Source organism: Heterodontus francisci, chromosome 11 (assembly GCF_036365525.1).
Source record: "Heterodontus francisci isolate sHetFra1 chromosome 11, sHetFra1.hap1, whole genome shotgun sequence".
Taxonomy (NCBI): domain Eukaryota; kingdom Metazoa; phylum Chordata; class Chondrichthyes; order Heterodontiformes; family Heterodontidae; genus Heterodontus; species Heterodontus francisci.
The window spans coordinates 42962306-42985842 of NC_090381.1; the positions used below are offsets into that span (position 1 = coordinate 42962306).

The window sequence follows — 23537 nt, forward strand, 5'->3', positions numbered from 1 at the left end:
ATGAGAGGGGCGGAATGCAAATGGGGCACTGTGGCGCAGTGGTTAGCACCGCAGCCTCACAGCTCCAGCGACCCGGGTTCAATTCTGGGTACTGCCTGTGTGGAGTTTGCAAGTGCTCCCTGTGTCTGCGTGGGTTTCCTCCGGGTGCTCCGGTTTCCTCCCACATGCCAAAGACTTGCAGGTTGATAGGTTAATTGGCCTTTATAAATTGCCCCTAGTATAGGTAGGTGGTAGGGAAATATAGGGACAGGTGGGGATGTGGTAGGAATATGGGATTAGTGTAGGATTAGTATAAATGGGTGGTTGATGGTCGGCACAGACTCGGTGGGCCGAAGGGCCTGTTTCAGTGCTGTATCTCTAAACTAAACTAAACATTTCATTGGGTGCAAAATATTCAATGACTGCTGGAGGATTGTTCAACTCAAGTTGTTTTTTGTAATGGGCTCCAACAGCTGCTTTCGATCTATTCAACTGTTATATCTTAACTTTTTGTGTCTGAGCAGTGCAAACACCGTTCACAATGCATTTAATTTGTCGACAGTCCATTACCATGAATCATTATCTCAGGAATAGTCTACTGGTCAAATAACTGATTAACAGTGTTTTGGATTCTCATTTTATATTGCTCACAATTAAAAACAGATTATTTTATGCAGAAGGTAACATTTGGAAAGTGAGGGAGCAGGCTTCCTGAATGGCTCAGTAGGCAAGTTCACCTTGTAGTGGTCCAGGTTCAATCCTCACACTTTGCTGAGTTATCTGATTGTTACAATTGGCCTCTGTGTTCCTGAGTGAGGAAGGAACAAAATCAGTCAGCTGAATATCCTCCATAAACTCATCATAAGTTCACACATGAAGAATGGTCAAGATGACTGTGGTGAGGGGAAGCTGCCATTGCTCAAAGAAACCATGCCCGGGTTGACTCAGTACTTTCAGGAAGTGAGGGGAGAAGATTATAGGAGGAAAAGAAAATAATAATGCATTACCTTTTAAGCAAACAAACTGTAAGTGATAGCTAGATGATCATCTTATTGTATTGAAATAACAGCAGAGGCTAAGCATCCTTTTTAATCTTTACAAACAGAAATCTAGGTATGGGAAGTTCCAGTAATAAAATAGATTTCTATGTTGTGTTGCACATACATAACCATTCTGCATCATTTCTTGTACGGGAGTGGATTGAGAGAATTAAGATCTATTACTCTCAATATAATAATGCATTAGTAATAATCATTGGCTCATGTATTTCCAAGAAAATAATATAACACAAGCATGATTACAAAGCAGCAATTTTAGAAAGAGTTCAGGTAGTGTCAATCTCTGAAAGCAAAAGTTAAAAAATTTCAATATCAGATTTCTGTCTGAAAAACACACTTATGCATCTATTAAAAACATATATTCTATCGATGTTTGTGTAGCAATCATATGTTTGTTTTTAGGTTAATAACTGTCACAGTGTGTATCAATGTCTGAGATACTTCCTGCAGTTGATTCTTGATTTAATCATGTCGTGATCTGCAAACTGATTAACAAGAGGTAGCTAATGTCTCACATTTGCTGAAGTGGTGCACCACATGACATCCTCAGTCAGCTAAACTTTTTCCTGCACTCTTCAGTTGAATATTTTTTGATCTGCAAGTTACTTGAACAGTGAGCTGATAGCAGCACATCAAGGACATCTTGGTATCTGGGACCTTGGTGAACAATGGACAAATAGTCTATCTCCTCAACCAATCAGATTAAAGGATTGATAAATAAACAGAAGAAGAATTGAGAAGGAAGGTAAATTAGAGTTGGTGAATTTAATGTCAAATCATATACAGGGAGATAAAAAGAGGGAAAGAAAGATTGGATTAATAGAGAGAGAATGAAGAGGCAGAAAGGAACAGTAAGAAAAGAAATGTTTAATTTAATATTTGGCATTCTTAAACTCTCCAATAGCAATTCATTACTAGAAGGTATGAGATTTCACAATTGTAATTGTTTACTTTCTGACCCAGAGTAGTTGATTGGCAGTCGTTAATAATTATCTTGTCATTAAAAGGGTAATTACACCATTAAATTTCTGCAGCAAGCTTAATGGCTGATTAATGTTCAACTGCAGCTACTTCATGAAACTCATGAGGAGGTTAACTGTGGGATGCCATTCCCGTGAAGTACAATTCATGGGGTATCTCTTTCTCACCCTAAGTTGCTGGACGATTCGCACATTTATAATGGAGTGCATTGTTCACACACTGTTATTTTTTTCAGCAAATGCTGGCCCTGTAATTTATAATTGAACTGTATAGTGCTTGGTTCTATCCATAATTTATTCTATTTGTAAATGCTTTTAAAATTTTTCATCAAATTTTTTAAAACATTCCATTTGCTTCATGCTGATTTAGTTTTACTATGTGCAGTTTGTAGCTCATTAATTCTATTACTTTATTTTCATGCACTGTGCATTGCAGCTGGTGAAAAGCATAATAAACTTCACTTCACTTTCTCCAAATAAACCTCAAATGCATTTTTAGATCACTTTGTGTGATTAGTGTTCCGATAAGTGTTTAGATCACTATGTTCCTATATTCAACATGCCACAAAGGTCATTTTTATAATCAGGAATGAAAAAAATGTGCAGACAAATATGGGTATGACTGTTGCTATGCTTATTGTACATTTGAAGAAAATATTTAAAGATATGGAAGGAAGTGGACATCCAATGTTCTTTTGCTTAAATTATAAAAAGTAATATTCCTACATAATGCAGGAATAATTACTTGAAGCTATTACAAAATATATGGACAGAAATGTTAATGTTTTCTGAGCAATGAGCGTCGCGATGTCCAATGCTCTTTTCTCATCCCTGACTTTTCTTTTGAGCCCCTGCACACTCCTGCTGTTTGTTTATTACACATAACATACTCAGTATATACTGTGCATATTATTTGTACTTAGCTGTGAGTTATTTCAGTACTTGAATGGGTTTGTTGATGCTTTCTGTAACTGTTGCATATGGTGTGCAGTAGCAAAAGGAGGACTTTTGGTTATCTTGTTATTTGGTTTATCAAGTCTATTTGGCATTGGTTGTGATCCTCAATGAATGGGAATTGCATTACACTGAACTATGTTTTAATCTTCAGCAACCTATTGAGAAGGATGTTTTAGTTGCATAAGGAAAAATCCCCTCCTCCTCCTATTCTGTTCCACAGCATAAATGAAGGTGCAGGACCAATAAGGAAAGTTCAGTACTAATATAGATTGAGACTGAGATGCAGGTCCAGATCTTGCAGTCAGGTTGCTGCAGTGTTGTAAGCATAGGTGCAAGTTGAGGGAGCTGATGATTTGGGACACCCAAATGTGTGTAAGTGTACTTGTGGAGTTTAACTAAGTAAAGAAGTGCAGTTAACACTATCCAAATCCATCTGGTATTGGCTTGCAGCTATTCTGAAATAAGTAGGAATAATTGAAACCCCCAATGACACATTATGCCTCCAGGTTCTATTAGTGTTCCAAACTAAGCCAGTCGATTATTGACAGAGTACTGTGGACCTGCCTGATCCAAGTTACTGAATCTGCCACAGAGGGTTGAGTTGGTTTTGAACTTCCGTTGCCAGCTTTGTTAACTTAGAGCCACCTTGACCCCAAGGTGATCCTGCTTATCTCTCTCCCCAGGGAGTATAATCAGCAGCTGGCCATTGCAATTATTTAGTTAACACTATATAACCTTATGATACAAGGCAAAACTCTATCATTAACAATTACATATAAAGTTAAAGTGTTTATTCTGAATTACAATGCTAATACTGAAATTCCTCACAATTCCTATGGTTTAGTCCCTGTATAATTCATGGAGACTTATGGGCTGAAGTTCTGGAGAACCCCTGTCTTTCTTTGAGACATTTCTCTCAAATTAACATCTGGTTTTCTCTGAAATCATACATTTCAAAGCTACAAATTCCCATAATTTCGTCAGCAGGCGCTAATTGCGGAAATAGATCGTTGTACTTCTGTTTTTTGTTTAAAAGGAGAACCTCAACTTTGTCTGGTCAATATGATTTCCTTTCAAATTTACCTTTGAACTATGTCTTAACCTTTATCCTCAGAAGATGACAAGAGGCAACTTTGCTCATGGTGAGCATAATGTGCCATCTTTCTATCAGTCTGCCTCCTTTCGAAAAAAGAGGGGAGAATGCTTCTCCAGGCTGTCTTTCATTTACATTGACATCTAATTTAGTTCTTAACTGTTTCCTGCCTCCAGGTTTCTCCTTTGATCTCTGATCTGTTTTATAATGAAGTAATTTAGACTGTTTGATCAAGTACTAACAAATGCTAATGATTAGTGCAGACTTTTTTGATTCCTGTACTTCAATACATTTTCTTTTGCTTCAACTGGACAAGGAAATTTGAAAAAGTGTTGTTGCTTTGTTAAGTTGTAGTGTGGAATCCGTTTCCGCTCTGCTTAATATAATAGCATCATGGGTTTATTTCAATAGCATGAGAACATATTGCAACGAAATATTTTGGGAAACTAAAAATAATCGTTGTTTAGCAAAATCCTGTTGAATGTAAAAGTTTAATCTCTGTCTATGCGTGATTAAATATCATTACACTTTTTGTAAAAAGCTGTTCTGATTGGACTGCATGAAACAGATAGCCTCAGGGATATCTCTCTCTCTCTTTGAATGATTTAGTTGGTTTTAGAAGAGGCAAGTCACCAGGGGGAATATCAACTGACAGGAAAGCACATGGAAAATGTAGCTTTTGTACAACCGCAGTGAACCCTTCAGCTTTGTGGGATGTTATTAATTTTTTTTAAAAGTCAGGATTGTACAAGGCCAGAATAATGCTAGCCAGAGACAGAAGACCTGAGCAATTGTACTATATAGGACAAAATAATCACATATGCAAATAATAAACAGAAAATATTGGATACAGAGGTGACCCATCAATGTCTGAAAAGTGAAGGATTAAGTTTTTGCATGAGAATTCTTTGTCAGTTAATGGCTGTGATCAGTCTTTCCCTGAAACATTGGGCTGGATTTAGTGAGGCCATTTGGAGTGGGAATGAAGGTGGGGGTGGTGTCGTTGAATAGTGCAGATATGTCTGCCCAGGAATCTGGCATCATGATGTCGGTTCTGGATTTAGTCAGCGGTGAGAAAAGTCCGAGGCCGCAGTGCCACCCTGATGCTATGGGACTGTCACGTGAATTGCTGAACAGATAGTTATAATACATTTGCATGCAATTAATAGTGATTCAATGGAAGGTGTGGAATGAAGTGGACGGTGGGCGGCCCTTAAATGACTTCAGATCCTTGGCTGTTAATAGGTGACAGCTTCAGTGCCGCGACTGAAAGGCAGCCATATTGAGCACAGGATAGGGGAAGTGGGGGAGCGGAGGCCATTGTTGGCCTGTAGTGCTGTGTGCTCTGCATGGTGGACTTGGTCTTGGATGGCAATATGGGCGGGCTTGGTCTCGGGTGACAATACCCAGGTGAGCTTGGTGTCGGGTGGCAGGATCAGGTGGGCTTGGTCTAAGTTGGCAGGACTGAGTGAGTTTGGTCTCAGTGGCAGTACCCGGGTGAGCTTGGTCTCGGGTGGCAGGACCTGGTGGGTTTGTCTTGGTTGGCAGGGCTGGGTGGGGTTGGTGTCGGGTGGCAGGACCAGGTGGGCTTGTCTTGGATGATGGGTTGGGTGGCCATACTATTGGGTGAGAAGGTTGGCTCTCAGCAGGAGTGGGCACTGAGGGCCATTAACGCATCGGCCGAGAAGAGTAGCAAAGGCAATGTTGCCAAAGATAACTTTGTCTCTGCAAGGGCAATGCTCAGGAAGCCTACTGATCAGCGGGTATGTGTCTGATACACCCTGTCTTTGTGGATCCCAATGGCATGATGCAACGCCTCCGATGAAGGGAGGGCCTGGAGGTAGCTGCACCTGCTCGGGAAGCTCCACAACGAGAGCAGTAGTGGTCGGCCAATCGAAGAAGGGCCCATCTGCGCCATAGAGTGTACCACACTCGACTCAGCTACCTCCAAATATCCAAGCGACATTGTCAGCGAAGACGGCGGCTTTCTGTCACTAACAAGTGCGCCCTGCTGCAGGACAAGTTGAGACCTATGGGATTTGGTGATCACCCTATGCCAGTGGCACTTAACTTTTACGCGTCTGGATATTTCCAGGGACTTGTGTAGTGTCTTCCAGGCAGCAGCCCACCACTACATCAAAGAGGTGACGAGGGCGGCACAGTGGCGCAGTGGTTAGCACCGCAGCCTCACAGCTCCAGGGACCCGGGTTCGATTCTGGGTACTGCCTGTGTGGAGTTTGCAAGTTCTCCCTGTGTCTGCGTGGGTTTTCTCCGGGTGCTCCGGTTTCCTCCCACAAGCCAAAAGACTTGCAGGTTGATAGGTAAATTGGCCATTATAAATTGTCACTAGTATAGGTAGGTGGTAGGGAAATCAGGGACAGGTGGGGATGTTTGGTAGGAATATGGGATTAGTGTAGGATTAGTATAACTGGGTGGTTGATGTTCGGCACAGACTCGGTGGGCCGAAGGGCCTGTTTCAGTGCTGCATCTCTCTAATCTAATGTACTGTTCAAGAGGGCCAGTGACGATGTGCACTACTGGACCAACCACGACAGTCAGGCAGAAAGGGCAATCAGATTTGGGGCCATTGCTGGATTCCCCAGGTGTGATTGACTGCATGCATGTGGCCATCAAGGCTCCAATGGACCAGCCAGCCGCCTTCATCAACAGGAAGGACTTCCATTCCATCAACATTCAACTGGTCTGTGATCACCGAACGTGCTTCTTGCAGGAGTGTGCCCGCATCCTAGGAAGCAGCCTCAATGCCTACATACTTAGGTAGTCACAGGTGCCGCAGCTTTTCAGGCCCCTGACTCGCCTTCAGGGATGGATTCTTGGGGACAAGGGCTACCCACTGAAGATCATGGCTACTGACGCCTGTGAGGAACCCTCGCACTGCAGCAGAGGAGAGGTACAAACTCTGCTACGGCTCCACCCAAGTGATCTTTGGGCTGCTGAAGATGAGATTCTATTACCTGTATCGATCTGGGGGTGCCCTGCAGTATGCCCCAGTGAGAGTCTCGCATTTGTGCTGGTCTGCTGTGCTCTGCACTATCTAGCACTGCAGAGTGGGGAGGCCTTGCATGAAGAGGACATGATTGAACGTTAGTCCTCAACTGACAAGGAGGATGCAGAGGAGGATGATTTGCAGGCAGCACTGGATCTTGAAGCTGTTTTTACCAGATGCCAGGAACGTTGAGCAATGGGCCAGGGAGACAAGAAACAATCACATAATTACCCACTTCCAGCCACCACGATGGCCTCTCAGAGCGAAACTCAATAAAGACTCATCTCAATGCATTCAGTCTGTCCGCTCCTTTCCATTTGGACTCTGTGCCCAGCTTAACCATGCTCGGGGGCACGTCGGAGATGTTTACCAAAGGAGGGCTATGGTTACACTGGCAACCAATGAGGGCGAAAGGGGGAAGTCAGGATCCCACAATTAAGTCATGAAAGTATAAGTATTTTTCAATAATGAATGTGAACTGCAATAACAATAAAACACAATACAATTGGCAAATGTCAAACACCCCCAAAACCCCAAATAAAAACAAGAAATGCTGGAACCACTCAGCAGGTCTGGCAGCATCTGTGAAAAGAGAAGCAGAGTTAACGTTTCGGGTCAGTGACCCTTCTTCGGAACTGACAAATATTAGAAAAGTCACAGGTTATAAGCAAGTGAGGTGGGGCTGGGGCAAGAGATAACAAAGGAGAAGGTGTAGACTGGACCAGACCACATAACTGACTTTTTTCTTTATATGTTTTCTTGTGCTTCTGTGCAGTGTGACCCATGCGCTAGCAGCTGGGCTGGAGGTGGGCTGCTGATCAGGCCGTCCCTTGTCCTGGGATGATGTTTGCAGGTCCTCGGGCTGCCTGAGGCCTGGAGGGTCCAGCTGCCTCAGGGTTTCCTCCATATCTGCAGGGCTCTCCTCAGGCATAGCAGCTACTGGAGCTGGGTTCACTGAGAGAGGGGCTGAGTATCTGCTGGCCACAATCAGAGCACCTGAGGGGAGCCCTTAGCTATGGAGGTCAGCCCCTCCTCCTTCCTTTCAAGGCTCACTTGAACCTCCCTGCTGACGAGAGACGGATGAGGACTTAAAGAAAACTTGAGGCACCTCATCCTGCTGTGTTGAGCTCATGGCCAAGGTGATGGTGTACAGATCTATGCACAATTGTGGAATCTGGCTCTCCATGAGTGTAGCCAACCTCTTGATGGAGGAAGCCATGCGCTCACATGCCTGAGACTTAGCAGCACTCATAGCATGGATGGACTCCTTCATTGTCCATTCATGGCCATGCATGGCCTCTGGCATCTCCGCCAGTTGTTACTTTACTCCTCTCTCTCAACTCTGGCATGCCCTGTGCTGTCAACACCAAGGCTTGTCATCAGCCTGGGACTCAGCATGGGCCTGGCCACCCACACTCCTCCGACTGTTAGTGGCCTCAGCTGTCTCAGCCTCAGCCAGCAGCTTGGGCGCAAGTGCAGTACTGTCATCAACTTGTGACCCTGATTCTAAAGCTGAGGGGAAAAAGACCAAGGTGAAAGTATCTGCACTTGTGGAAGGTGCAGGAGTGTCACGTGATGGTGCATCCTCTGACTGCTCCTCCTCAGAGGTTGACTGCTTTCCCCCTTCAGTTGGAGTCTCCTGCAGATGCTGACCTTCATGAGAGAACACAAGTGGGTTAGGCTATGCAGATCTCGTCATACCAATCATATGTGATGTGGGTCTCCAGTTGCGTGTTGGATGTCGAATGAAGACTATCCTCACTCTGTTGTGCGGAGACTCCAGTCTCACCATCCACTATTGAGTGGCCACATTGGGTTCCTGATAACTCCAGTACCTCCTCCTCAGCCATCGACAGAGGCCGTATATCTGGAATTCCTCTGCCAGTCCTGGAGGCCTCCATGTTGTTATGGGCTCACTTGACCTGCAAGTGGAAAGACAGTGATATTAATACTTCAAAGGAAGAGCAGGATAACAGTTCTGCTCTTGCCAGCCCCTCATCCCCTGCTGGGGTTTCCACACATCCGCTCTCTGAAGAGGTAATGGGGGTGAGCTGTGAAAGAAGGTGGCCTGTTGCCAAGATGCAGCCATGCATCTGGCAGGATGTGGTGATGTTTAATCCCCTTTTCCAGATCTTTTGTGGTGCCTCCCTTCCCGTGTTGCGCTGCCTCTCACGTAGCCACATGCAAACTCCAAAGTGGAGAGGTGTGGAGCACTCACTTTGGCAGAACGAAGAAGGTCGTTGACTCTCTTCCTGTACTGCACCCATGTTCGGAAGGTGATCCCATGGATTTGTGATCTCCATCCAGGCTTGCTTGGTCAACCCAGAGGATCTCTTCTTGCCATTCCTGTGGAAGAGGACCTCCCACCTTTCCCTTGCAGCCTGGAGGAGAATCTCAAGGGAGGCATCGCTAAATCGTGGGGTCACCCAGTGTCTTGCCTCTGCCATAGCGCACCATCCTTCTCTGGGGGCAGGGGTGTGGGGGTGGTCCAGGAGTCAGCAGTGATCAGCAAAGTGTAAATCACTCAAAGGCATCAATAGAAACAGGGCCTCGGAGCCCACCCCATTGCGTAATTGGATGGAAACCACACCTTTATTATGATAGTTGGCTGGCCCACCACGATCATGTGACGAGTGGCGAGAGTACATCTTAAGAACCTCTAGAAAGAATTTATGACTTGCAGAAATTAGACTCCACAATTTCAATTATTCCCTTTTTAGGCCACTGAGATTATATGGACTTTAGTAAAGCCTTTGACAAGGTCCCGCATGGCAGACTGGTGCAAAAGGTGAAGTCACACGGGATCAGAGGTGAGCTGGCAAGATGGATACAGAACTGGCTCAGTCACAGAAGACAGAGGGTAACAGTGGATGGGTGTTTTTCTGAATGGAGGGATGTGACTAGTGGTGTTCCGCAGGGATCAGTGCTGGGACCTTTGCTGTTTGTAGTATATATAAATGATTTGGAGGAAAATGTAGCTGGTCTGATTAGTAAGTTTGCGGAAGACACAAAGGTTGGTGGAGTTGCAGATAATGATGAGGATTGTCAGAGGATACAGCAGGATATAGATCGGTTGGAGACTTGGGCGGAGAAATGGCAGATGGAGTTTAATCCGGACAAATGTGAGGTAATGCATTTTGGAAGGTCTAATGCAGGTGGGAGGTATACAGTAAATGGCAGAACCCTTAGGAGTATTGACAGGCAGAGAGATCTGGGCGTACAGGTCCACAGGTCACTGAAAGTGGCAACGCAGGTGGATAAGGTAGTCAAGAAGGCATTCAGCATGCTTGCCTTCATCGGTCGGGGCATAGAGTATAAAAATTGGCAAGTCATGTTGCAGCTGTACAGAACCTTAGTTAGGCCACACTTAGAATATTGCGTGCAATTCTGGTCGCCACACTACCAGAAGGACGTGGAGGCTTTGAAGAGGGTACAGAGGAGGTTTACCAGGATGTGGCCTGGTCTGGAGGGCATTAGCTATGAGGAGAGGTTGGAAAAACTCGGATTGTTTTCACTGGAACGACGGAGGTGGAGGGGCGACATGATAGCGGTTTACAAAGTTATGAGCGGCATGGACAGAGTGGATAGTCAGAAGCTTTTTCCCAGAGTGGAAGAGTCAGTTACTAGGGGACATAGGTTTAAGGTGCGAGGGGTAAAGTTTAGAGGGGATGTGCAAGGCAAGTTTTTTACACAGAGGGTGGTGAGTGCCTGGAACTTGCTGCCAGGGGAGGTGGTGGAAGCAGATACGATATCGACGTTTAAGAGACATCTTGACAAATATATGAATAGGAAGGGAATAGAGGGATATGGGCCCCGGAAGTGCAGAAGGTGTTAGTTTAGACAGGCATCAAGATCGGCGCAGGCTTGGAGGACCGAATGGCCTGTTCCTGTGCTGTACTGTTCTTTGTTCTTTGTTCTTTTGTTCTTACCGTGTTTAACCTATTCATTAAAAAGGTACTTCTGCTGCTAATTTTCAGTCCTTTATGCAGCGAGTTTAATGGACAATTAATGTGCAAATGCAGCAATATCTTAAAACGCATGGGGTGAGCTGCCCGTTGTCACGATGTGAATTATCCAGTAACTTATGGTGATTTGCAATTCACGGGGTATTTCTTCCTTGCCAGAAGTTTTTATACGATTTACACATTAAACTTGCCATTACTTTGGCAACAAATTCTGGCCCATTGATTTTTAAGTTTGAGAATATTGATATAGGCCTTTAAATCAGTTCCTTTTTCCAATTTAAGCATTTTTTTAATACACCATCAATTTGCTTCTGGAGCTGTAACCTGGTATATTTCAATGTGCATGGAACTCCTGCCCGGCCTGGCCTTGTAGGGAGAAATAAACTGACTGAGCAACCTGTACTGTGCCAGTAAATGCACTGCGCATTGCAGAAAGGTATTCTGCTTTCGGGTGGTGCACATCATGATGCTGATAGAAGGAGACATGAGGTCATGATCTGCTAGGGGTGTGACTGGGGAGGTAAATGACAGTACTTACAACACCAGTCGGTTTTTATCGTTCAATCAGTTCACAGGAGACAATGCTTCTTTGTTTTGCCTTTTTGAATTGACGGAGAAAACAGAAACTGCGTAGTCTGTGCAACTACTGAGCTCTCTGTCTGCTGAACTCTATATCCCAGGAACATTTGAAACTGAATATGTAAGCTCATTAGGAGGTAAAGGCATCTCAAAACAGAGATCTGGAGCAGTGGCAGATAGCACTTTAACACAAGGTAATTTAATTCCTTCATTTAATTCTTTCATTTGAGTTTCACAGGCACTACGATATTATAATGAAATACTGTACAACATGGAATGAAGAACTATTCTGTATACTCTTCCCTTTCAATCAAGCCCTTCTTTTAAGTACTTACTCCATGCCTTACGTTTACTTTAACAAGTGAAATAGGCAACTTTGTGATGGAGACCTCGAGTGTTACTTTACAAAGACCTGCTAAAATATGTGATATGGCTACAATAATGCAAAAAAGAATCCAGTTACTAGATAGCCAAAATAGTAGATAGAACTGTCTTATATCCCAGTCACCCTCTCGCCCCCAGATCTGTTCATATTGTACTTTGTTTTTGACTAAGCAGTGAATTTTGTCGTACAATTGTTTTAGTTATTAATTTTAGGACTGCTGGTTAAAGGCCTTCTACTCGACTCAAACCCGATGGGACCCGACCACATGTGTTAGGTTTGGGTCGGGTCGGGGCGAGTTGCACTTCCAGGTCCGGCATTCGGGCTCGGGCTGGGTCGGGTCAGACATGCTCTATCACAGGTAACTGTTAATTTAATTTTTGGACTAGAAAGGTGGTTTTGTTACAGTTATTTTAAGCTTGTGCAGATCAGCAACAAAGTGGAAAATGGAAGGTAAGTTAACTGATGATTGGGTTGGATGAAGGTAAAAAATGGAAGGACTCGGGCTAGGCCGGATGTGATTCTGTCAGGGCCGGGTCAGGTTTTTTGTGCAGACACGCCTTTTACTGCTGGCACATCTTAAGGTACTGAGCTCATTTATTGCTTTTTTACATTTGACTTGCTCAAATTACCAGTTCAAATTTATATTTTGCTGTGACATTACTGCCAATAGCTAATGTGCCAACAGTTTACACTACTTTTTGATGTGTGATAGCAAAAGTAGTACTACTTGCAATTTTACATACAATGTCAGAGAGAAAAAGAATCCTGTAACATTTCTCTCTTTTCCTGAAGTCAGTGAGTCATGTTGGGGTTGAGGGCTCCACAGTCCTCCAGTACCTCACTCAAATGCCATTCTTCATGTGTGAGGTGAGGAAGTGAGTACCAAAAGACTACGCCAAAGCTTTTTAAAAACAAAAATCCCTCCTGAGGCAATGTTTCATGCTAGGAATGTCTTCAAGTTGTGCTCCAGGTACTTTCCCAAGTGACCATTCCTCATTCGTGTGCGTAGCTGTTGGCAAGCCTTTGAATTAAAACAGCAGTGAGAGGGAGGAGGAAGGGAGCACCTGTTCTTGTGCTCCTTATTATATTTACATATGGACAGCTTCTACCTGAGCTCACTGGAGGAGAGATCAAGAGCAAGAATGCTGGCTTCTTTTGCCTCCCTCCCACCCCTCAAGCCCTTGCCCAGGTGTAGCGTTGGAGAATTCACCAGAGGCTCGAACTTCTTCCAACATTAGTTGCCATGGGGATTCTGAGAGCTTTGAGTGGAAGAACTCTCCAATGACCCCACTTGAACAATAGCATAGCTGAAAGTGAAGCCTTTGTGAGATTTTGAGTCAGTCGTGGATAAAGTTTTTGGCAGAGAGATCAGTCTGTCAATTTTCAGGCAGCTACAGGTTCTGCATCTTATGGCAGCTTCCAAATGCAGTACAGCTTATTTAAATAAACCATACTGGAATTCCCAGTACGTTTCTGGATCCTTGAGCTAAAGAGAGACAGACTGTTGCGACGGTTAACATATTGGGGGTAGAATTTCAACTTAATGCCTGGGTGTGAAACCGGGGTTATGAGTCATCTGCGATTGTAGAAAGTGTTGATTTCAGTGGAAATCAATCTAATGAGCAGCCGATCTGTAACAGACACAGTGGCATGTTGAAAATGTACTGCATTATGTCCAAAGCACCTTTGCAATCTATTGTATTGACGGGATAAACAGACGATACTATTTGATGATGAAATGATCTTGTACAAGGACAGGTCTGGGGAAACAAAAACTGTCTGCAAACCGTGGGAGAGATAAGAAGGCTGCTTGCAATCGTTGTGTTAAAAGGAATATTTCTGTGCAAGCCATTATGCGCGAGCTTGTGAACTCCAGTGAGGATCCCATTGACTGACGTCAGTGAAGCACATCAGCTTTGCTTTCCCTGCAATGCAATGTTTTTCTTCGGGGGTCCATAGAGAATCCTTTCAACTGAGGATTAATTTTCAAAGGAAGGAGGCTAGAAGAGGTTAAGGACGTGCAGCACACAAATGGTAAGCACTTTGCAATGAAAGTATATTCCCATAAGCATTAAAGCAGTAAATTCTGTTTTGCCTTTATGAAATGTCTACTCAAGAGCTGCAGATTTGATTTGTCTTGAAATGCAATGAATTGTACTATTTTAAGTAAGATTTGTATATATAGGTAGGTGCCTGCATTGAGGTGCCACCTTTGTAGTCCTGATTCTTTTGTATTTTTCTTGTGAAGTAAATTCCAGACCTAAACGACTAATGGTTAGGGTGACTGTCTTTCCTTGTAACACTGAGTACTTTTGAGGTGAGTGAAAGTCTATCCTGTTGAAATTATGGTTCCAATGCCCACAAAAGAGTTTCTATTAGGGTATTGCTAGAGATAAGTAGACAAACATCATCTCCACACCAGCAGAGATCAGGGGTGTGAAATTGAATTCAGTCGCACCTGTTTTCTGGGCATTATGAATGGCCTTGGGATTCCAAAATGGCGTATGTGGCATGCGCACACATTTCTGACACAAAGCATGCTGGATGGCATCTTGGCGAATGGGTTCATGCGCGTGCACTTAACATCTGCCAGAAGTATGCAGAGCAGGCAAAGTATGATGTCAATCAGCCTGCAATGCTGATTTGATGCTAGCTATGCCATTTTGGAGTACCACATCAATGTTCCCTCTCAGCTGCAAGGGTGCAAGGTCGCATAGCAATCTGGAACATACCATGCAGGGAACAAATAGGGCACACACAACCAATGCCCCCTTTAAGATGCACGCTTGTGCAACAATATTAAAGGTATTGCATAGTGCAATGAATAAGCCACACATGCAAAGTGAAATTAAAGGAAACAGTGCTTCATGTTCTAGCCAATGCCCACTCTTAACCTCACACAACTGAACAAATGTTGAGCCGCATGAAAGACCCCTTCCACCAGCACTATTTAAAGGGATCATAGACTACTTACAGGTTGCTATCTTCTGGCTGTTGTTACAATTCTACACGTTTTTGGTACTTTCCATAGTTGTTTCAAGTTTCAAATGACTACATGAAGTGGTGTGGTAGCTGCTGAAGTCCTTTTTGCTGAATTAAAGCTTCTGCACAAACCAGTGGCTCCCAAACATGAATGCATTAGTCAGCCTTCCTCTTGGAATCAAGCATGACTGAGAGAATGAACAAGGGTCATGCAGAGCAGGACAAGCTGCTAGAAGAGGGAGGAGTAGGAGTAGGAAAAGGCTTGTGAATGATGAAGATGAGGAGGTGGAAGAGGATGAACTGGAAGGAAGGTGGCAACCTAGAAAACCACATTCTGCTTGGGCTGTATACAAAGAATTAATTTAGATGCGACAACCGTAACCTTAACCCCACATCCCACACTCCACACCTCCCCTCCGTCATTGATCATCACATTGCCATCTTGGCCATAGTGCAAAAATAAAACCTAACATGTAAGACACATTCCAAATCAAATTTTTAAATTAAATATTGTATACAAAGTTAAACTAATCACCCTTGTGCATTACCTTAGTTCCTGTGTATTTGACTGTCCTAGAGCTCTCAGTTATTGCTACCCTTGTGGCTGTAGCATAGCTAATGGAAGGCTGATGACTTTCACTGGGGGAGACTACAGATGGCCTTGGATGATGACTTCGAGCAGCTCTGGGCTTAGAAGGTCCAACTTCAGATTGCACCATCTCGGCATAGGTGGCAGCAGTCTGGGCTGGTGGGCTGTCAGGCAATATGAAGGGCACTGGCACAATGGCAGGAGTGGGATCATTAATGCTGCCATCCTGAGAGGACAGCAGGTCTGTGCTTCTCAAAGCCACTGCTGCTACCCCAGAGTGGTGCCTCAGCAATCTCAGTAATCTGTCAGAGGACAGATTGCTGGACTGCTGTGATACACTGCAAGCACTTTGGTGTGTGTACCCATCAGCCTTTTTCTGTAACAAAAGAAGACTTTTTCTGTAGCCTGGCTCATCAAAGCTGTTGCCTGAGTTCTTTTCAGAACTTGTGTGCGACCTTGCCCTCTGGCAAGCTGGCACCTGTGCTAACCTTGGGTCGTGCCCTGCCTGCAGCGCATTTGTGCCTGAATCTCACCAGTTGTAGATCCCACCTCTATGATTTCTGTAAGATATGCACAGTGTTAACATCTGAACTGGTGACTGCGAATGTGTAATCAAGCAATGGTGTGTCTTCATCATCACTGTCTTGGTCTTCCTTCACTGGCTGGCCAGCTTGTAGTTCTCGAGTATCCAAAAGGAAAAAGGGACAAGAGTAAAGTTAATGGTGATCTACAGCTTGTAAGTTAGAAGAGATTGTGGGATCAGGGAGAAGTGGGATGTGGGAAGGAGGATTAGGTATGATGATACCATCAACTTCAGTGGATTCAGCCCTAGCACTGACCACATCCTCAGCAATGGCCCTTCGATAATGGCCAGCACCATCTTCTCCATGGGGGTTAGAACATACAGATGTGCCTCTCTCCTCTGGTTAGTTCCTGCTGTGTGTGGTTGTGTGCTACCTTCTCCTGCAAGGGAGAATAGTGTGTCAGTGAGTTTTATGCAACATGTTTGGATGATGTAGCTGTTGCAGGAAAATAGGAACAGGAGTAGACCATTTACCCCCTTGAGTCCATTCTGCCATTCAATTAGATCATGGCTGAGCTGCAACCTAACCCCACATCCTTTGCCCCAAGTCCTTTAATATTTCTGGGTAACAAAAATCTATTGCTGTCCAATTTTAAATTAATAATTGACACTGTATCAACTTCCATCCACAGAAGAAAGTTCCAAACTTTTACTATTCTTTGCATGGTTTCCTAATTTCACTCCTAAAAGATCTGGTTCTAGTTTTTAGACAATGCCGCCTAGTCCTAGACTCCCCAACCAGCAGAAATATTTCCTCTCTTTCTACCCTATCTGTTCCCCTTAATATCTTGAAATCTTTAATCAAATGATCTCTTAATCTTCTAAATTCCAGAGAATGCAACCTTAGTTTGTGTAATCTCTCCTAGTAATTTAACTCTTGGAGTCCAGGTATCATTCTGGTAAATCTTTACCACACTCCTTCCGAGTTCAATATATCCTTCCTAAGCTGTAGTGTTCAGAACTGCTCACAGTATTCCAGGTGTGGTTTAACCAGAGCTTTGTATAGCTGCATCATAATGTTTAGTCCTTGTACGTTAGTCCTCTAGATATAAAGGCCAGCATTCCATTAGCCATTTTGATTATTTTCTGTACCTGTTCATGACATTTAAATGATCTGTGCACTTCAGCTCGAAGTCTCTTTGGATCTCTACTGCTTCTAGCTTTTCACCATTTAGAAAATACTCTTCTAATCTTTTTAGGCCAAAGTGGATGAGCTCACATTTGTTTACAATGAAATCAATTTGGCACAGTTTTGCCCATTCACTTAACCTATTAATATCTCTTTCTAATTTTACGCTTCTATCTACAATGCTTACAATGACGCCAGTTTTTGTGCCATCGGCATACATTTTATGTGGCTTTCTATTTCATTAGCTAAGTCACTAATTAATATAGTTAATAGCTAGGGCCCTATCACAGATCCTTGTGGATACCAGTAGTCACATCCTGCCAAATATGGGCTGGAATTTTATGCCCCGCCAAAAAGCGGGAAGGTGGCGGGGGTGGGGGGCATAAAATAGAGCAGGTGGCTTGGGGGGGGCCCTTCCCAACCTGCTCCCACCTCCGCCGCCATTTTATGCTGGGTGGCGACAGCGAGAAACGACCTGCCCATCCCAGGCCAATCAAGGCCCTTAAGTGGCCAGTTAATGGCCACTTAAGGGCCTCCGCCTGCCGCCATGGGGATTTTACCCTTAGCTGGCGGGCAGCCCAGGCCTAAGAAAAGCTGCCTGATAAAAGCAGACGGCTTTCTGACGGCCTGAGGGGGGCCCTCCTGATCAGGCACCCCGTACCCGATGGAGGGCTGCCCCCGAAGCCCCAACCACCCCCAAAGCACAACATGCAACCCCCACCACCACCACCCCCCCCCCCCCCACCCCCACAACCGTCCCCCCAATGGACCACCCCTGCCTTGCCAGGGCCCAACCGATTGCCCCCGCCGAGGCCCCAAAAACTTACCCGTTCTCCAGGGCTGCCCAACATCTTCCATCTTCAGCTGGGTTGCAGTTCCAGCAGTGGCAACCGCTCCCGGTGGCGCGGCTAGGACAGAGATCTGCTGGCCGCTGCTTGGCTGGCAGCTCCATTAGGCGGGACTTCCTGCCTCAATGAGGTGAAAGTCCCACCTCAGACCAATTAAGGGCCTGGGAACTGCAAAATGTGGTCTGCATCCCCAGGCCAGGTGGAGGCAGGATTGCCACCGACTTTTCGGTCGGTGGATGACTCCCGTCCACCGAGGGTAAAATACCGGCCACAGTTCCAGTCCATTATCCCTACTTTCTGACTCCTGCTATTCAGCCAATTTCCTAACCAGGTCAATAACTTGCCTTCAATTTCATAAGCATCACCTTTCGCTAACAGTCTCTTATGAGGGACTTTATCAAGTGCCTTCTGGAATTTCAGAAAAGTACCATCCATAGACATTGCTCTGCTGACTACTTTAGTCACTCTTCAAAAAATTCAATTGTGTACGTTAGGCATGATCTGCACTTTACAAAGCCATGCTGGCTCTCTCTGATCAGCTGAAAATTTTGAAGATGCTCAATAACCCTATCTTTACTTATAGATTCTAGTAATTTCCCGACAACAAATGTGAGGATAACTGGTCTATATGCTCAGGTTTCCCTCTCCCACATTTCTTAAGTAGTGGAGTGACATGCGCAATTTTCCCGCATCGAGAGAACTTTGGAAAATTGTAGTTAGGGCGTCTGAAATGCATGATAGAATGGCTACAGCACAGAAGGAGGCGATTTGGCCTGTTGTGTCCATGCTAGCTCTCTGCAAGAGCAAATCAGCTAGTCCCACTCCCCTGCCCTTTCCCCATAGCCCTGCAATATTTTTCTCCTCAAGTACTTATCCAATTCCCTTTTGAAAGCCACAGTTGAGTCTGTCTCCACCACACACCCAGGCAGTACATTCCAGCTTTAAACCAGTCATTAAGTAAAACGGTTTTTCCTCATGTTGCCACTGGTTCTTTTGCCACTTACCTTATATCGGTGTCCTCTGGCTCTTGACTATTTCACCAATGGGAACAATTTCTCTCTATCTCTTTTTTTAATTCTTTCATGGGATGTGAACGTAGCTGGCTAAGGCCAGCATTGTTGCCCATCCCTAATTGCACTTGAGAAGGTGGTGGTGAGCTGTCTTCTTGAACTGCTGCAGTCTATGTGGTGTAGGTACATCCACAGTGCTGATAGGAAGGGAGTTTTAGGTCTTTGACCCAGACACAGTGAAGGAACAGCGATATATTTCCAAGTCAGGATGGTGTGTGGCTTGGAGGGGAACTTGCAGGTGGTGGTGTTCCAATGCGTCTGCTGCCCTTGTCCTTATAGGTGGTAGAGGTCACGGATTTGGAAGCTGCTGTCGAAGAATCCTTGGGGTGCTGCAGCAGTGCATCTTGTAGATGGTACATACTGCTGCCACTGTACATCGCTGGTGGAGGAAGTGAATGTTTGAGATGGTGAATGGGGTGCTGATCAGGTGAGCTGCTTTCTCCTGGATGGTGTTGAGCTTCTTGAGTGTTGTTGGAGCTGCACTCATCCAGCCAAGTGGAGAGTATTCCATCACACTTCTGACTTGTGCATTGTTGATGGTGGACAGGCTTTGCGGAGTCAGGAGGTGGGTTATTCGCCACATAATTCCTAGCCTCTGGCCTGCTCTTGTAGCCACAGTATTTATATGGCTACTCCAGTTTAGTTAAGTTTCTGGTCAATAGTAACCCAGACGATCTTGTTGGTTAGGGATTCAGCGATGCTAATGCCATTGAGGGTCAAATGGAGATGGTTAGATTCTCTCTTGTTGGAGATGGTCATTGTCTGGCACTTGTGTGGCATGAATGTTACTTGCCATTTACCAGCCCAAGCCTGAATGTTGTCCAGGTCTTGTTGCATGTAAGCACAGGCAACTTCAGTATCTCAGGAGTCATGAATGCTACTGGACAACGTGCAATCATCAATGAACATCCCCACTTCTGACCTAATGATAGAGGGAAGGTCATTGATGAGGCAGCTGAAGATGGTTGGGCCTAGGACACTACCCTGAGGAACTCCTGCATTGATATCCTGGGGCTGAAATGGTTGTGATTGTTGGAGGCCAGCCATCTTCCTTTGTGCTAGATATGACTCCAACCAGTGGAAAATTTTTCCCAGATTCCTAGTAACTTCAGTTTTGCTAGAGCTCCTTGATGTCATATCGATGAAATGCTACCTTGATGTCTTACCTCGCCTCTGGAATTCAGCTCATCTGTCTATGTTTGGACCAAAGCTGTAATGAGGTCCAGAGCTGAGTGTCCCGAGCGCAACTGAAATTGAGCATCAATGATCAGGTTATAGCTGTGTAAATGCCACTTTATGTCACTGTCTACTTTCACCTACCTCCTGTAAAACCCTGGGATGGAAACCATCTTGTCCTTGGGATTTATCACTCTTTAGTGCCATAATTTTCTTCATTACTGTTGTTTTGCTTCTGTTAATTTTGGTGAGTCCCCATCTCTAATTCAATATTAGCTACCTTGGGATGTCTGATATGCTGACCTCTCCTCTACTGTGAATATTGATGCAAAGTAATTATTCAGTGTCTGCCATTTCCTTATTTTCATTGATAATATTGTTATTAGTTTTCAAGGGGTCCACCTTGCTCCTGACCACCCTCCCTTTTCCTAACATAATCGTAAAAGAAAATTATGTTGTTTTTGATATCACCTGCAAGTTTCTTTTCATACTCCTTTTTTTAACTCTTGCAATCTGTTTTGTCACCCTTTGCTGTTCTTTTTATCTTTCCCATTTGATCGGATCTGTGCTTTTTTTCATGCTGCCTCTTACCTCCATGTTCACTACTCTATAGTTCTTGCACTTCTCTGTAATTGCCCAGCAAATTTGCTCCTCTATTCCTTTCCCACTAGTTGGTGGCTTATAGAATACACCCTTTGCTGGGATTTTTCACTGGAGATGAGGAAAGGTGTACAATACATTCAGACATACATGCATTGAAATGCTATATATATATATGACAGAAATATCTCATACAAGTAACTGGTTGAATAGGCTTAGATGATCCTTTTTGACCATTTTAAACTTTTCCCCCCTTTAAGCCAGTGACACAGAGGCTGCCAGCCATGTTAAAGCTGCAGCAAGGCCTCTGAGGCCTGCCACAGCCAGGCAGACTCTCTGAGACGCTCGGAGGCCCACCACAGCTAGTTAGACTCTCTGAGACCCTCTGAGGCCCACCACAGCTAGTTAGACTCTCTGAGACCCTCTGAGGCCTGCCACAGCCAGGCAGACTCTCTGGCAGGAAGCTGCGGATCCTGCCTGGAAAATTGCATGTTACTTTTAGTTCGGAAAATTTTCCATGGTCTGGACCATATTCCTGTGAGTGGGGGTCAGGGATATTGTGCCACACTTCCACCAGCATAACAGCTGAGTGGAAAATCCAGGCTAATTCCTTTTACTCAACATTCGTTGCAGCTACACTACTAGTTCTTGAGGTGCTGTGAAATTTTCTGCTCTTCAGTGAATCAAATGGAACAGTATAACCGTAGTATATTGAAATAGGAGGAATGAAGTTTTCAAAAGGTTGTTTTTTAAGTTTGCAAGTGGTGGTATAACTCTATTCCCTTGAATACTGGGTGGAGAGTAGAACATAGAATAAACACCCAATACTGAAAATGTTGTTGGAAAATGTTAGGAAGGCAGTTAGAACACTATGTGTTTTGTATGTGCCTGAGATAAGCTTGGCTAATCATGTGTGCTATGCTAATATTAATATCTAGCCTGAAACGTGTGAGAAATGGCACTATGAAGGGGTTAGAGATTGTGTGTGTCTGAAGCAATGCCAAGAGCTGCAGCAGCTATTTAAAGGTAAGTGGCCAAGTTTGGAATTCAAAATTGATCTTTTGACAAAAGAAATTTGACTTGGAAAACAATGGGGGCAACAGAAATTTACAGGCAGGAAACTGAGGCCGCAAAATTCTGCTCTGTAGTGCCCACAGTTTCATTTTGCTCACTTCTGGTGTGGTCTGCGCAAAATCTTCATAAGGGGCATTCTCAGGGGCATTAAGAACATCCGGCAGAAGTATACAGACATCAGTCAGCGTGTAACACTGATTTGATGCCTGTCCTACCATTTTGGACCTTGCTACTCGAGTTAATGCCCTCTCTTACCCTCATATATCTGAACATGCGCTCAGCAACAGGAAGGACTCCCCTCCCGCCACTGCCTCCGCCTGTGCTATTTAAAAGAATCATCATCAACTTGCAGATCAGCTGCTAATTGATTTCTACTGGCTCTATCTTGAGTTTGTAGAAGTGCTGGGTGTTTTGAGATGATGTTTTCAATTCGTGAAATCTGTGGGAAGTGGTGCTGCATGTGGAGAAAGCAGTGGTTGTGACTCCAGGGGCTCTGAGCACACCACTGCTCTCCATCATGGTTGCTATAGTAGCAGACCCCTTAGGTTCAGCATGAGGGAGATGGTGCAAAGGCAGCATATAAGACAACAAGCTACTCATAGAGGTAGGAGGAGGAGTAGAGGGAGAAGGGCTCTCAGTAGGAGGTCTTATCCTCCTAGGGTCTTCCTGGAACACTTCTCTTACACTCACCTAAGTCAAGAGCAATATGTGCATCTGTGATTCATGAAGGAGGTACTAACAGAAGTCTGCTACCTCTTGGAACTGGATCTGCAACATTAGAGCAGGGTGAGGATGATATTAGCAGTGGCTGAAAACGAGGCACTGGCCCTGAGTTTCTTCAAGTTGGAATCCTTCTGGGCTGGAGCAGAAATATACAGTTAACATCTCCTTGTTCAATGTCCATTGCTGTATCAGAAAGGTGTTATGTGCTCCTTATGCCAGGAGAGGGGCGTTCATTGTGTTCTGTCTGAACAGAGCAGCAGGTAGAGTGTGCATGTGGCTTTGCCAGGATAGTGGACTTCCCCATGGTGCAGGATACCATCGACTGCACAAATTGGGCTTTGTGGGCACCGCATCTCAATAATGAGATGTACCACAACTGTAAAGGTTATCATTCGCCAAATGTGCAGTTAGTGTGCTACCACATTCAGCACATCATGTTGTTGAATGCCCAGTATGCTGGCAGCACTCATGATACATTCATTCTGCACCAGTTCACTGTTCCAGCAATCTTTCAGCCACCACATCAAACTAGAGGGTGGCTTCTGGGTGATGAGCGCTATCCACTTTGCAGCTGGCTCCTGACTCTGCTCCGCAACCCAACTACATGTGGCCAGCATGCATATGATGAAGGCTATTCTGCCATGTGAAACATTATAAAGCAGACAACTGAAGCAACAGTTCTACTGCTTCGACTGCTCTGAAAGAGCCCTTCAGTACTTAGGGTGTCCCAATTCGTGGTGCTCTGCTGTATCCTCCAAAA

The 23537-nt window shown here is 44.6% G+C and overlaps 1 protein-coding gene across 6 annotated transcripts in view; it reads left to right on the top strand.

Moving 5' to 3' along the window:
- The first annotated feature begins 1623 nt into the window (after positions 1-1623).
- LOC137375220 (beta-galactoside alpha-2,6-sialyltransferase 1-like) overlaps positions 1624-23537 on the top strand; it is a 152586-nt gene continuing 130672 nt past the window's right edge. For 4 of the 6 annotated variants that reach the window (XM_068042052.1, XM_068042044.1, XM_068042055.1 and 1 more), the window contains exon 1: positions 1624-1782. The gene's annotated coding sequence lies outside the window, so the exon portion shown is untranslated. Of the gene's footprint in view, positions 1783-11596; positions 11813-13619; positions 14038-23537 lie in introns of those variants that run through there. The other 2 variants (XM_068042047.1, XM_068042046.1) reach the window with 2 other exon arrangements.